Source organism: Pleurodeles waltl, chromosome 6 (assembly GCF_031143425.1).
Source record: "Pleurodeles waltl isolate 20211129_DDA chromosome 6, aPleWal1.hap1.20221129, whole genome shotgun sequence".
NCBI classification, from domain to species: domain Eukaryota; kingdom Metazoa; phylum Chordata; class Amphibia; order Caudata; family Salamandridae; genus Pleurodeles; species Pleurodeles waltl.
The window spans coordinates 1,535,410,181-1,535,422,742 of NC_090445.1; the positions used below are offsets into that span (position 1 = coordinate 1,535,410,181).

The 12,562-nt window shown below is 43.6% G+C and overlaps 1 protein-coding gene across 1 annotated transcript in view; it reads left to right on the top strand.

Annotated features, from left to right (window-relative positions):
- The first annotated feature begins 1,853 nt into the window (after positions 1-1,853).
- The window catches only part of PERM1 (PPARGC1 and ESRR induced regulator, muscle 1), a 59,285-nt gene continuing 48,576 nt past the window's right edge, over positions 1,854-12,562 (top strand). The window contains exon 1 of the mRNA XM_069241118.1: positions 1,854-2,047. The gene's annotated coding sequence lies outside the window, so the exon portion shown is untranslated. The remainder of the gene's footprint in view (positions 2,048-12,562) is intronic.

Here is a 12,562-nt window from a genome sequence, read left to right on the forward strand (position 1 = left end):
AATATGGACCCTTTTCACGCATAACACTGCGTGATAGGGGCGTTCCATGGGCGTTGCTTGGTGTGTTCCCGCACAACACCCATGGAACCTGAAGGATTCTGACACATTCCCAGATTTACAAGTCTGAGAATGCGTCAGATTCCTACGCCACCTCAGGGGTGGCACAAGAGTGATGCAACAGGGAGAAATATCTTAATTTTTCCCAGTTTTTTCCTCTTTCTATGTGTGCTGCGTTCTGCGGCACACATAGGAGGAAAACAGCTCCTGTGATTGTTGTTGTGCAGAAAGGTGTCCCTTCCTGCGCAAAATCAATCATCCTTACAACGCATACACCCTTGCACTATGGTGCAAGGGAGCCTGCTTTGGCTCATGGCAGCAATTTGTGCGTCAGAGCAGGGGAAGAGGACAGAAAAGCACCAGTTCTTGTAGATACAGTGCATTTCTGCCCTTTCTCTGTGGCGCAGCAATGCACTTGCTTCACCACCCTGCACCAAGGGCCTTGTAAATGAGGCCGTCAGTATGGAGACTCTGCCCATCAATGCCTCTGCCCAATAGTGTACGCTTCATGCACTGTCCCCCAGTATCAGTTCCTCATACTGGCCATCAGTGGCAGATCCTCGCTGTGCCCACAGTACTTGTGCCTAATAATGTCCACTCCTTACTTTCCACCAATGCCAGATTCAAACACTGCCTTCCAGTGGCAGCTCTTGCTGCTGCCACCAGTGCCAGATCCTCAATATGGCCAACAGTGGCTTCTCCTCACTCTGGTAACAATGCCCGTTTCACCCACAGCTTATCTATGCCAGCAGGACCAGTTGCTGCCGTCCCTACATGTGTTCTAGGTTTTCAACCTTTCACCACTGCCAGCTTCTCACAGTGCAGATCCAGTGCATAGCTGCCAAGAGGTCCATGCGTGTCTAGTTAGACCATTCTGTTTTTCCCTAGACCTCTGTAACGTCTAACGTCTGAGACTCCTGGGACTTGTAGTCTTAAGTTAAATAAGACTACAAGTCCCACAATTCTAAGAAAATTCCTGGACTGCACTCTATAGTCACCCCTGGACCTGGGAAGCTTGGCAGCTATGCCAGTGCCCTTTCTACATACAAAACGAGCCATTGTTAGATGTTCCAACCTAGAGTGACCATACGTCCCAGATTTTCCCGGACAGTCCCGATTTTCGGAGTACTGTCCCGGTTTCCCGACGCGTTTCTTATATTTAAATATAAATCCCAGTTTTTGAGCCTAAGGTCAAGTCATCTTGCAAAGCAGAATTGTAATGCTCTACTTCCCAAGCGCCTCTTAAGACTGCGATAATGGATCGGTTTATTTCTGGCGGTGCAGGAGGAAATCGGCGTCATGCTCCCAGCAGAGGGAAGACAGACTGGGGAGGAGGGAAGGGAGACACAGGGAGGCGGTCCAACCATAGCTAATGCTACATAAATGTAGCCTTCTAACTGTGTGTAATATATATACTTTCTTTTACAGGCTGCGCAAAAACCGAGACAGGCCAGTAACACTAAAGTCTTTAGTCCTACGTTTCTGTCTTGCCTGTCAGAGTTTTTGCTTCTCGATATCTGGTCACACCATCAAACCCCTACCACCGGTTTCTGACACTGCGTGCCAGTTCCTTACGGTTCACTTACCAGTACCAGATTCCCCCACCGCCACCAAAAGTGCCAGATACTGACAGGCAACCGGTGACGGCTCCTCACACCGCACGTCAGTGCTAGGTCCACTCCTCATACTGCTGTCCAGAGCGCGCCAGTGTCACAGCCACACATTACTCAGCCGGTGTCACATCCCAACCCCGCGAGAGGAACTCTATTATTGGAGCGGGCCGCGAGAAGGGGACCCATAATCCTGTTTACAAAGATACGAGTGGCGCAGGCCTATTTTTAGCACCACGGGGCGGGAGGGCACGTGGTGGGAACTTTGCTGTTGCCTCGAGCCCCCGTGTCACCGCGGTACATAACGCAGCCTCCAGGGAGCACCGAGCAGCCGGCCCCAGCCTGCCTCTGCAAGTGACTCCGGTGATTAAATAAACAAGGTAGGCCTCAGTTCTCCCCGCGCCGTGCACCTGTTGCCGATTGAGTGGTCCCGATCCTCCGTGCTGCCCAGACTTCTGTCAGAGGTGCACAAACTGCACATTCAATGTCACCTTGAGGAGGCAAAACCCAGGACTGGCGCAGATAGCCAATCCGAAGTAGAGTTGTGCTACACAGTCACTACTATTAGTATTATATAGGTGACGCGTTAGCGTGCTATAATCCCCCTGAGGGGGTCCAGGTGACGTGATAAACATAATCAACGAATGTATAAAGTGTCACTGCCTTATAATGACTGATGGGTTTCTGGTGACCTTTTTGTGTAGGCAGAGCATACGTCTTTAATCTTGGACAAACGTTGAGAAAACATTAGCATGTGTGTCTGCCATACCTCTTCAGGTCGAGATCGACAAGAGAATTACACACTTAGGTGAGGTTTAAAAAGTTGCGTTTTGAGGTTTTCCGAAAGAGCAGTTGTTGCCTTGACATCTTAGATTTTCCTGGGGGGAAGGGGGGGGAGGAGAGTTCTATAATAATGATGGGACAGGCTCCAGTGCTTGAAATGGAAAAAATAAAGTGCAGGTACTCTGCACCAGAGTACCTGCTTGTTTCTGAGAAGTGCCGGTACTCTCCAATTAAAAGTATTCCGTTTTTCTTGAGATGCGCCGGTACGCTCCCTTTCAAAATAAAAAAGCGCCGGTACTCAGTACCGGACAGTACCGGCCCATTTAAAGCACTGCGGGACAGCCCCAGAGAATGACTTAGAAGCGACAGAACTCCTGTTGAATTCTTGGGCTTAAAGGCGCAGGTCTCCTAACTAATGAGCGTTTTTGCTCTTTCAGAGATACCAAGGGAGGGGTGAAGATAAGTGGGTTGTATTTTTAATTTCCTTAAAACAAGGCATGCCAGTCTGAAGTCACTTCTTGCCTTCAGCTATACGCAGTGCACGTCCATCAAGGCCGCTGTTACTTGATCACAGTTTGAGCCGGATTCAGTTGTGCAAAATAGCTTTTATAGACGCCAGGAAGTCTTGAGACACTTCTATGAGTTTAGTATTCCATAATCATTATTTGAAATGACAATATATTGTGCGACAATAAGGAAGTCTGATTGACTTGCTGGGGGTTTAAGGAGAGTCAAAGAAAACAACACGGGTCTATGTGATTTTACTCTTTGTTCTATTTGTCTTTGTGTGGTGAGATTTGAATGTATCCAAAACCCAAGAGATTTTACTTCTTGGAATAGTTTAGGTATAAAACTATCCGTTTTTAATCCTGCAATTCAGTTAGTGTTTATTTAGACTGATATTCCCATAATGTGTTTAATGATCCTGTATTGTCATAGTCATGTCGGAGATGCATCGCACTTCACTAAGGAGAGGGGAGGACATTCCAGGGTTGGCCAGTCTATGGACAGCATCGGTGGAGACAAGCTCCTCCATAAGTAGACGAACGAGTAGCTAGTGAAGAACTTTGTAAATAGAGAAATACACCACTGTATATATTTACAAGTGACACAGCGGGGCGCTGCAAGCCAGCTTGCAGCGCCATTAGGAAAGTGCAGGGATGTGTCGTATTGCTGGGATTTGTCATATTTACAGCAACACAACGCACCCCCATACTTTCTTCTGTGCCGGCGCACAATTGGCTGCCTAGCCCCAATGCAGGCATCCTTGCACTATGTTGCAAGGGTTCCTGCGTGGCAGGGATGATTGTTTATGTGCAGGAAGAGACATCTTGCAGCACATAAACAATCATTAAGGGCATTTTCAGAAAGAGCAAAAAACAAGGAGAAATAAAGGTATTTCTCCTTGTTGCTCCACTTTTACGCCATGCCTGTGGTGGAGGAGCAATCTGATGCATTCTCAGGTTTATGAAATCATGTCAATCTGGGAAAGTGTCAGATTCCATGGGTGTTGCTTGGGGACACCCACAGCAACACCAACGGAACTCCCCATTCACAAAGAGTTATGAGTGAAAGGGGTCCATATTTACAAGGCAATGCAAAAGCCATGCAAGGTGGCTTTACATGGCCTTGTAAAAATGTGCAGGCGTACTGTGCTGCCATAGCATCACAAAAGTGATGCTCCCGCGGTGTTATTGTGCTCCAGGGGCCTTGTATATATGCCTTTCACTCTGGTGTGATGCAACGACTGTGACGACAGACACAACAGTCATTAAGGGATTCTGGTGATATCATAAACAACGTGGTCAAAGACTGAGTGGTTTAGAAATGTCACGAGAACACCTAGATGTCAATATAGGACCATATTATACGTTGGCATATACATATTGTTTTATATCATGTTTATTTAGTAGTAGTTACCTTGTGAAAATACCCTTTTCGGTTGTTAAAAAAAATAAATTGTGGCTATAGGCATGTTATATTGTTGAAGTTGTATTCTTCAAGATTCAGCTAACAACCTGCACTGACTGGAATTTGAATGTTTAGTTTTTCTGTGTTTTTCAGGAGTAGATAGTTGATAAAAACATCGGACAGTGTTAGGGGCCAATGGAACTATGCAATTCCGTGGTTGCAGTCTTTAGTTGTTATGGATTAACTACACTTGCCACTTACTTTGCAGATTTCAACTGAAAAACTGTTTCTGACTCAAACCGGTAAAAATTATATAATCAGATGATGTGGTGCATAATTTGCCATTTCTTGCAGTATACTTTAGATGATTCTACTGCATAATTTGGTTCTCCATTGCTGCATAATCCTAAAGGCCTGCACAACGGTAAAGCTCTGACAAATACTTTGTAGGTTGTCATTATGATGATTGAACCCATATTTTACAGGAACCAATGAAATATTTTTTGTATTTCATGGGTCCCTATAAACTATTTTTATAATTATATTTTGTGCAATAAAACTACAAAACCTAAACCTTATTTTTTATGATGTCACCAGAATTCGTTGATGGCATTATTGGACCATATTATGGGATTATCCTTCATATATATTAATATAAATACGCATAAAGTGCACACGATCTTTTATTGTGTGTTTTCAGTCCTATACTACCAGTGATTAGGGGTGGCTCCTCCGCTATGGCGGAGGAGCATCACCACCCCCGACAGCAGCAGCAGCTGCAAAACATTTACGATAAAACGATCATGTACAACATTTATGATCATTTTCTTTTAAAAAAAGGGCGGGGCTATGGGGCTGTGACAAGCACAAAGGGAAGTTCACAACACTCCCCCTCAGAGCCCATGTATGTTTGACCGGCTGTCTCGGGCTGGCCAAACACATATGCACACTGGGCTCTCCCCAACCCAGCAACGCAGGCACTGCATTGCTGGGTTGGCGACAGCAGCCAGAGACTTTCACTCTTCCTCGGAGCGCCCTGGCTGGGCGCTCCGTGCAATCCTAATGCTGCTTTCATGCTGCCAGCAACATGAAAGCAAGATTAGGATTGGACTCTGGGCAGGCTGGGAGTCTGTTCCTGCAGTCGAGGACAGAGGAGCAGATCGGCACAGCGCAGCAATAAAGGTAAGTTTTTTTTTTTTTTTTTATTATTATTTTTTTTTCCCCTCCCCACACACCGCCTGGCACGCACCGCGCCAAACCTTTTCCCTCCCACGAGCCGTCACTGCCAGCGATAGGTTTTATTTTGACAAGATAATGTGAATGTGTGCTTGTGTGCAGAGGATACATAAATATAATTGTGTTATGGTTGTATAGTGCAACCAAATTTGTCACAGTATTTAATGTGCTTGTGCATGTATTCTGATGGCATCATTGTACACCACAGGAGTGATAGGCAGATATTTGTAAATTTCACTGCATCTCTAAGATTGCATTAGAGCAACATAGTGCACACTCTGCCTATTGCACATTTTTTTTAATTTTGCCTGTTTTATTTACAATGTCATGAACTGAAAATCAGCAGTTCATAGATATGACAAACATATTGATTTGAAACACTCTTTAATTACACTTTGAGCAATAGTGACTAGGCCTAAGTTGCCATTGAAAAGACCTTTGTTTTCTTAATAACTTTGGTGACATTTGACAAATCTGCATGAAACCTTCCTAAAAGAGATGATCTCATTTCGGTTCATCATGGAAAACTTTGTCAGATCCGTTGGGCGGAGGAATATAAGAGGCAACTATTCTCATTGTAACTCCCATAGGATTTTATGCTCTCAAAAGAATATATAAGATGGCTAAACAGAATGATCTCAAACTTGTCATGAACGTGATTTGGCTTGATTTGGGTGTAAATCCATTCAGTATTTTTTGAGACATTAGCATTAAAATACATGTTGTGGCATGGCCTTCGAACAGTTTAAAAGATAGAGTTATCTGGATTGTTAGTTTGTTAGCAGTCCTCAAACCTGGGTTTGAGGATTCCCAGTGGGCTAAATTAAAAATAAATGAACAAACCTTATTGGGTGAGGGGGCTTTTCTCTAATCGTCCTTTTCAGGTATGCAAAACCAAAGTCACGTCCATGAGTCTGAGTAATATGATTGGCTGGCTGAAAGAGAAAATTGTGGTTTTCATTATAGGACATAGTGCATGAACCTCCTATCCAGAGAAAAATCATGGAAGGCCACAGATCAGGAAATGGTGAGCACATCGTTGCCCCTATGGGCACTACCTTCTCTGCATGTCTCATAAATTGCAGATCCTTACCTAAACATGCCCTTGATGTTTTTAATCTAATTGGTTACAGGAATACGTTTCATCTGATATTGCCTTAGCCATTCCCATGGGTTACAAATTGGGGGTTGTGTGGCAATTGTGCATTGCTTTTCCTTCGCGTGCTATATTTGTAAATTGACAAATATTACTAGTATTTATGGATTACCTTTTACCGGTGTCTTGGTTCCATCCTTTGCCTTTTCCGACACATTAATTTATAGACCATGTGACTGTCCTGCTTATTCTTTTCATCTGCTGGCTGATGTCTTTGGTTAATTGTCTTTACTTCATGCTAACTTTCTGAAGTTCGGCAACTTTAACCTGCATGTTAATGACCTTAATTGTAGACCCGCTCAGCAGCTTTTATCCACTCTTGAAGGTTTTTGCTGAGAACAGCTAGTAAAGGGTCCCACAGGCAAGGCTGGATATATGCTAGCCCTTATTTTTTCAAATCCCTTGACCATGCTGGTCAAGCTCACACAGAAGTTAATCTGGTCTGATCATTCACTGATTCCTTTTAGGGTTCTTTCGACCACACCCAGTACGCCGCAGACTGCTGTTCTGAAAACTACCAGAGCATGGCATAAAATTTCAGAGTCTCACTTATTGAAGGCGTTACATTCCATCCCCATCAATCTTTCTAGTGCTCCAGAACAAGACGTGGTTAGTTGTAATGAGTGGGTGGCTAAAGGCTTGGGTATTGTTGCACATTATAAACCCTCGTCCTCTAAGTGATCTAAGCTACTTGCCCCTTGGTTCTTACCTACTTTAAAGGAGGAGAAATAGCAATGTAACATTTTTGAGCACAAGCGGAGGAAAATGTTTGATAAGGATGCGAAGGCTGCTTAAAAGGCTGCTCTGAAAAGGTATTATACTATATTGATTGCAGAGACAAATTACAAGCCTAGTGAGCTTTTTAGGATTGTCAACTCCTTTCTTTCCCACAATGCATCTAAGTACTCTCTCATTCCTTCTCTTGGTTTATTTGAGGATCTCTCTGCCCCTTTCTTCATATTGCTATATATCAGCAATTTCCTTTGCAGGTCTCCAAACATGGGGTTGAGGATCTCATGCTCTGGACTCCTATTTCTGTTTTTGACCATATATCCTCTGAGGAGTCTTCCGTGGAATTAGGCTCCCCACTAGATAAGTATCCTCCAACTATTTTAAAGTGTGCTTCCTCACTTTGCAAACCTATTTTGAAAATTGATGAACTGGTCTTTGGAACTCGCTCTAGTACGAAGGTGCTAGAAGAAGGCTCTTTTACTTCATATATTAAAAAAAAACTAATGCTGATCCCAAGGTACTAAGCAATTTTAGGCCAATTTCCCTCTTGGCAACAATGGCTAAACTGCTGTAGGAGATAGTTAATAGGCAACTCTCTCATTTTTTAGAGTTTAACCATTGGCTGCATGACTCTAAATCTGGATTCCGATCTGGCTATAGCACTGAATCGGCTGTACTTGAAGTGACATAGTTTATTAAGGAAAATCTTGACCAAAATTTCTGTGCAGTGGTTATACTGGATTCACATTTGATGCTGTTTCGTATTCTATCCTGCTCAATAGACGTAGGTGGACTAGAATCAGAGATCAAGCACTATACTGCCGTAAATCTTTTATTGAAGATAGATCACAGCCAGTTTTTCTCACTCCTTTCACTTCTTCCTCCAGACCTCTGGAGTGTGGTGTTCTGCAATTCTTGGTGCGGAGTCTCACCTTTTTAAATATTTGTTTGGAGCCACCAGCAAGGTTGGCTGAGTCCTGGAGTGTGCATGGGTCTCTTATGCTGACGATATCAAGCTCCTTTTGGCACTGTGTTCTTTCAAGCATTGTCATAAGTCATCGGTTGAATGGATGAATGAAAGCTGTCTTAAGCTTAATTCTGAAAAAACGAGATCCTTTTTCTTGGTACTAACATCACCCCGATTCCTAAAACTGGTGGCTGGCTGAGATGGGGAGGGGTCACCACTCTAGCTGCACCTGCATTCAGAAATATTGGTGTTATATTTGTTTTGTCATTCGAAGCCCATATTAGGGCTATTTCTGCTCATTGTTTTGCTACACTTAGGGCGTTAAAAAGAATGCTGTACTTAGTGCCTGAAGATATGCGCAAAACGATTGTTCATGTCACGGTGATGTCCAAACTGGATTATTTTTACAGGGTATTATAAGCCTATTTGTTTAATTGAGAACATGTATTATCAGATACATATGTCTGATCAGTTATGAAAAGTTGCAACAGTAGGATTTGCATTTATTATGACAATCATATGTTGAAGAAAATAGAACATAACAATGAATTGTTAGTATGCCCTGTTAAAGCTTGTAGGCCTGTATTTTGTTACATGGGCTTAATTGTTAATTTGAGCAAGGAGGGACCACTGGCACTCATTTATGGGCATCAACACTTATTTTTCAGCATCATACATTTACAGAGAGCAAGAGAGGGAAACACACAAACCTGAAGGACAAAGGAAGCCAAAGACAGAAAACCCTCCACAAAGAGAGAAAGCTAGATCCTGCAAAAGTGAGCTAAAGGGGAAGGGAGTGTCTGGTAGTGGATTAAAAATGCATGAGGTGGTTCCTGTCAATGCTTTTCGTAGTTTGGTGCAGGGCTCCATCAACAATACAGAGCCTTCTAAAACAAATTCCCAAAGCTGGATGTTCTTTTTGAAAAAAAAAAGAAAGACAATGCACCCCTCGCCATACTGGTCATCTCCCATGGTGGGGGGGGGGTCATTTTTTGTTTTTTATTGTCCTTAACACAGCTATATGTCCACCTATTCTAATTGGGTGGATGAACATATAGCCAATTCTCTGACAGCCCTTATTCCATCAGAAAAGTTTGCCTACGGCGGTGATGGTGCAGTCACCTCCATAACCAAACCTATGGTCTTCCTTTCCACCAACATCTAAATCGGCAGTTGGTCTCTGAAATGAAAATCAGAATCCTCCAGTGCGCCAAGGCAGCTTCCTGTGAAGTCCCTTTGAAGTTCAATAGGCTTTAAACAAGGTCCCACTGAAGCAGTTGGTATTGGCAGGAAAAGCTCTCAGCCAGAAAAGTCAAATTTCACGCCCAGGGAACTCCTCTCATCGGCCGTATTCTTTTGGTGTCTTTGTCCAGTGAAGATTTCTACCGTTGTGCTCAGTTTCTTTTTGGAGCTTGGATTCATTCTGCATGGTCAGGTCCTCTACTTCTTGCAAGTGGCCATTGGTCACTCCAGGAAAAAGACCTTTAGAAGCTTTTGATGTCCCTGTGGCCAAACAGGTGGTCAGCCAGCTGACCCTTGGAGTCCACTTCTTTGTCTGGGAACACATGAGAGCAGGTCTAGCCCTGGTCAACAGGCTCAAACAGCAGGTGCAGCCCCTCTTCTTTTCTTCTGCAGGTTCAGAGCGTTCGGGGAGCTGTTTTCGAGGTCCACTTATGTACGTTTCAGTGGTTAGGGGCGGGGTTTTCTCCTGGACACATCCTAACCAATGAGGAAAGTTTTGCAGGGGCAACCTTACTGACTTTCATAGCACATCTTGTTTGCGTTAGTGCAAATTGGCCCAGAATGCACTATTCTAGGATGATGGCACAGACCCTTTGCCCCTAAAGGGAGCCGGTGGGTCAGCCAGTGGTGTTTTTAGGAACATGAGCAGTCCCTACCTCCTCATCTACACCAAACTGGTTCTTGGAACCAGTCCCTTTTCCACTGGGCAGGTAGCCAACAGACTACATGGGGCCTAAAGAACAAAGGCCTCTCCTTCCTCAGGTCTTCCCTTACCCTTTACTGGGATTGGTAGGCCTAAACCTTGCCTCTTTAAAGTTAATGAAGTTCCTGGAACCACCCCATCTGCCATTCCTTAGCTGATGGACATTGTATGCTCCAGTCTCAGCCCATCCTGTCACCAGGCCTAAACCATTGTTTCTGTTCTGTGAGCAGTTTTCACACATTAGGATCAAGCACTGGTGGTGCAGCTGCTTGCATGCTAATGCAAATTAACTTCCAAGAGCTTCACACATGGAAAAGGTAACTAAAAGTTACTTTTTTAAATATTTATCAAAACAATCCAACTTCACCATTGAATTGGATTTTTAATAAACATTATAAAGAGTAGGGGAACTATCTCCCTAGTTGGATAGCAAAATTAATATTTTAATCTGCACTCTACCTTTTCCTTGAAGGACAGCCAGAACCTTCCCCAGTGACAATAGCTTTTAGGGGCTTGTTACTGTAGAGACATTGAAAAATTACATTTCCACATGTCCTTTTTTTAAATACCAGGGGCCTCATTTACAAGGAACTGGCACATCGGCTCCGATGGGCCAGTTTCCTTGCATCACCCTGCGCCTCCCTAACTACACCATGGTAGTGCTGTATTTATAATACAGAGCCCCGTGGCGCTCGCTAGCACAGCGGAGTCAACATTTTTGATGCAGTTGTGCTGCTTTGCTGGCCTAGTGTCAACGTTTTGATGCTAGTCCAGCAAAGCTTGGGGAGACCCATTGAAAAGAGCCTAGCATCAGTTTAACGCCTGCCCTTGTGGGGGAACGCCTTCCTTGCATTCATTATACTTGGCGCAGGTATAATGTGGCACAAAGGTTTACAAACTGGCACATTGGTGACATTGCTCCAGTTTGTAAACACGGACCAGGGTGGGTGACTGTTTTGCACCACCGTAGCATCAAAATAAATGACACTACGATGGCGCCAGGGGCTTGGAAATGAGCCCCCAAGCTGCTTACATTGTGGGCTACAACATAAGGGTGGCAGTAATTAATTTAAAAGTGGGGGGTTTCTTCTGTCAAAATGGTTATTTGATGGATCAGACTGCAGGGTTAAACTACAGCAATCAGGCTACAGTGGTAGGCCTGAAACTATGTTTTTCTTGTCACGCTAGTGGGTGTCATAATGTGTGCTGCAGTCCACAGGTGATATTTAACTTTCCATGCCATGGGCATATTTCAGTACCATATACTTTGGCCTTATAGGAAAGTTATATATGTCATATAGGAGTTATCCAATTATATCACATTTTAGGGATAAGAGCACAGGCACTGGGGCCTGATTAGCAGTGTCTCAGTGCAAAGAGTTAAAAAAAAAAAAAGCAGCATTCGTCCCAAAGAAATGAGGGCGACCATGCAAAAAGGACCCCTTTCTCACACAAAAGTAGAGGGGCTTGGGGTCAGCCTTTTCTGCCCTTGGTCTGTTCGATTGTCATTCTCACTCTTCCACCATCCATGACAACAAACACTGTGACGCAATGGTCAGCCCACTTGAGCCGTTGGCTCTTGCCCTATAGGCCACTGTACATGTTCACTTCTGACTACAAATAGGTTCACTTTGCTTTAATTTTCCATTTCCTATATTTATAAATATCCTTTAATTTCTTTCCTTCACTTTTTTCTTTCATTCATTTTTTTTTACAATGCCTGGTAACTGCTACTAGGCCCTTCGCTTGCTGCTCACTTCATCTGTAAAGAACCACATCATCTGCGGTCACTCCTAAACTGGGCACCCATCTTAAAATGCTGTTGTCTATGGTGTATTATTGTTTATCATTTTAAGATGGCCAACACATCAAAAGTGGCGTCCATGTTGGACCTTTTAAACAGTGATACACTACACGCAATAACATTGCAAAATAGCCATCACTGCAATGTTCCGTTTGATTTTTTAGTGCAAACACACTATGGAGACTCTGGCATTTTTTCCCCTACTTTTTAAAATGTATCTTACATATGATTGTTGAGCTTTTCTGTGTTTCGTTTACTGTGAACGAATAAGTGAATGCAAGAATGAGTCAGTGGGTGGATGAATGAATGCATGAGTGCAAATACCAGGCTCAAAGTACATTTATGGTGACTTATTAAGTGC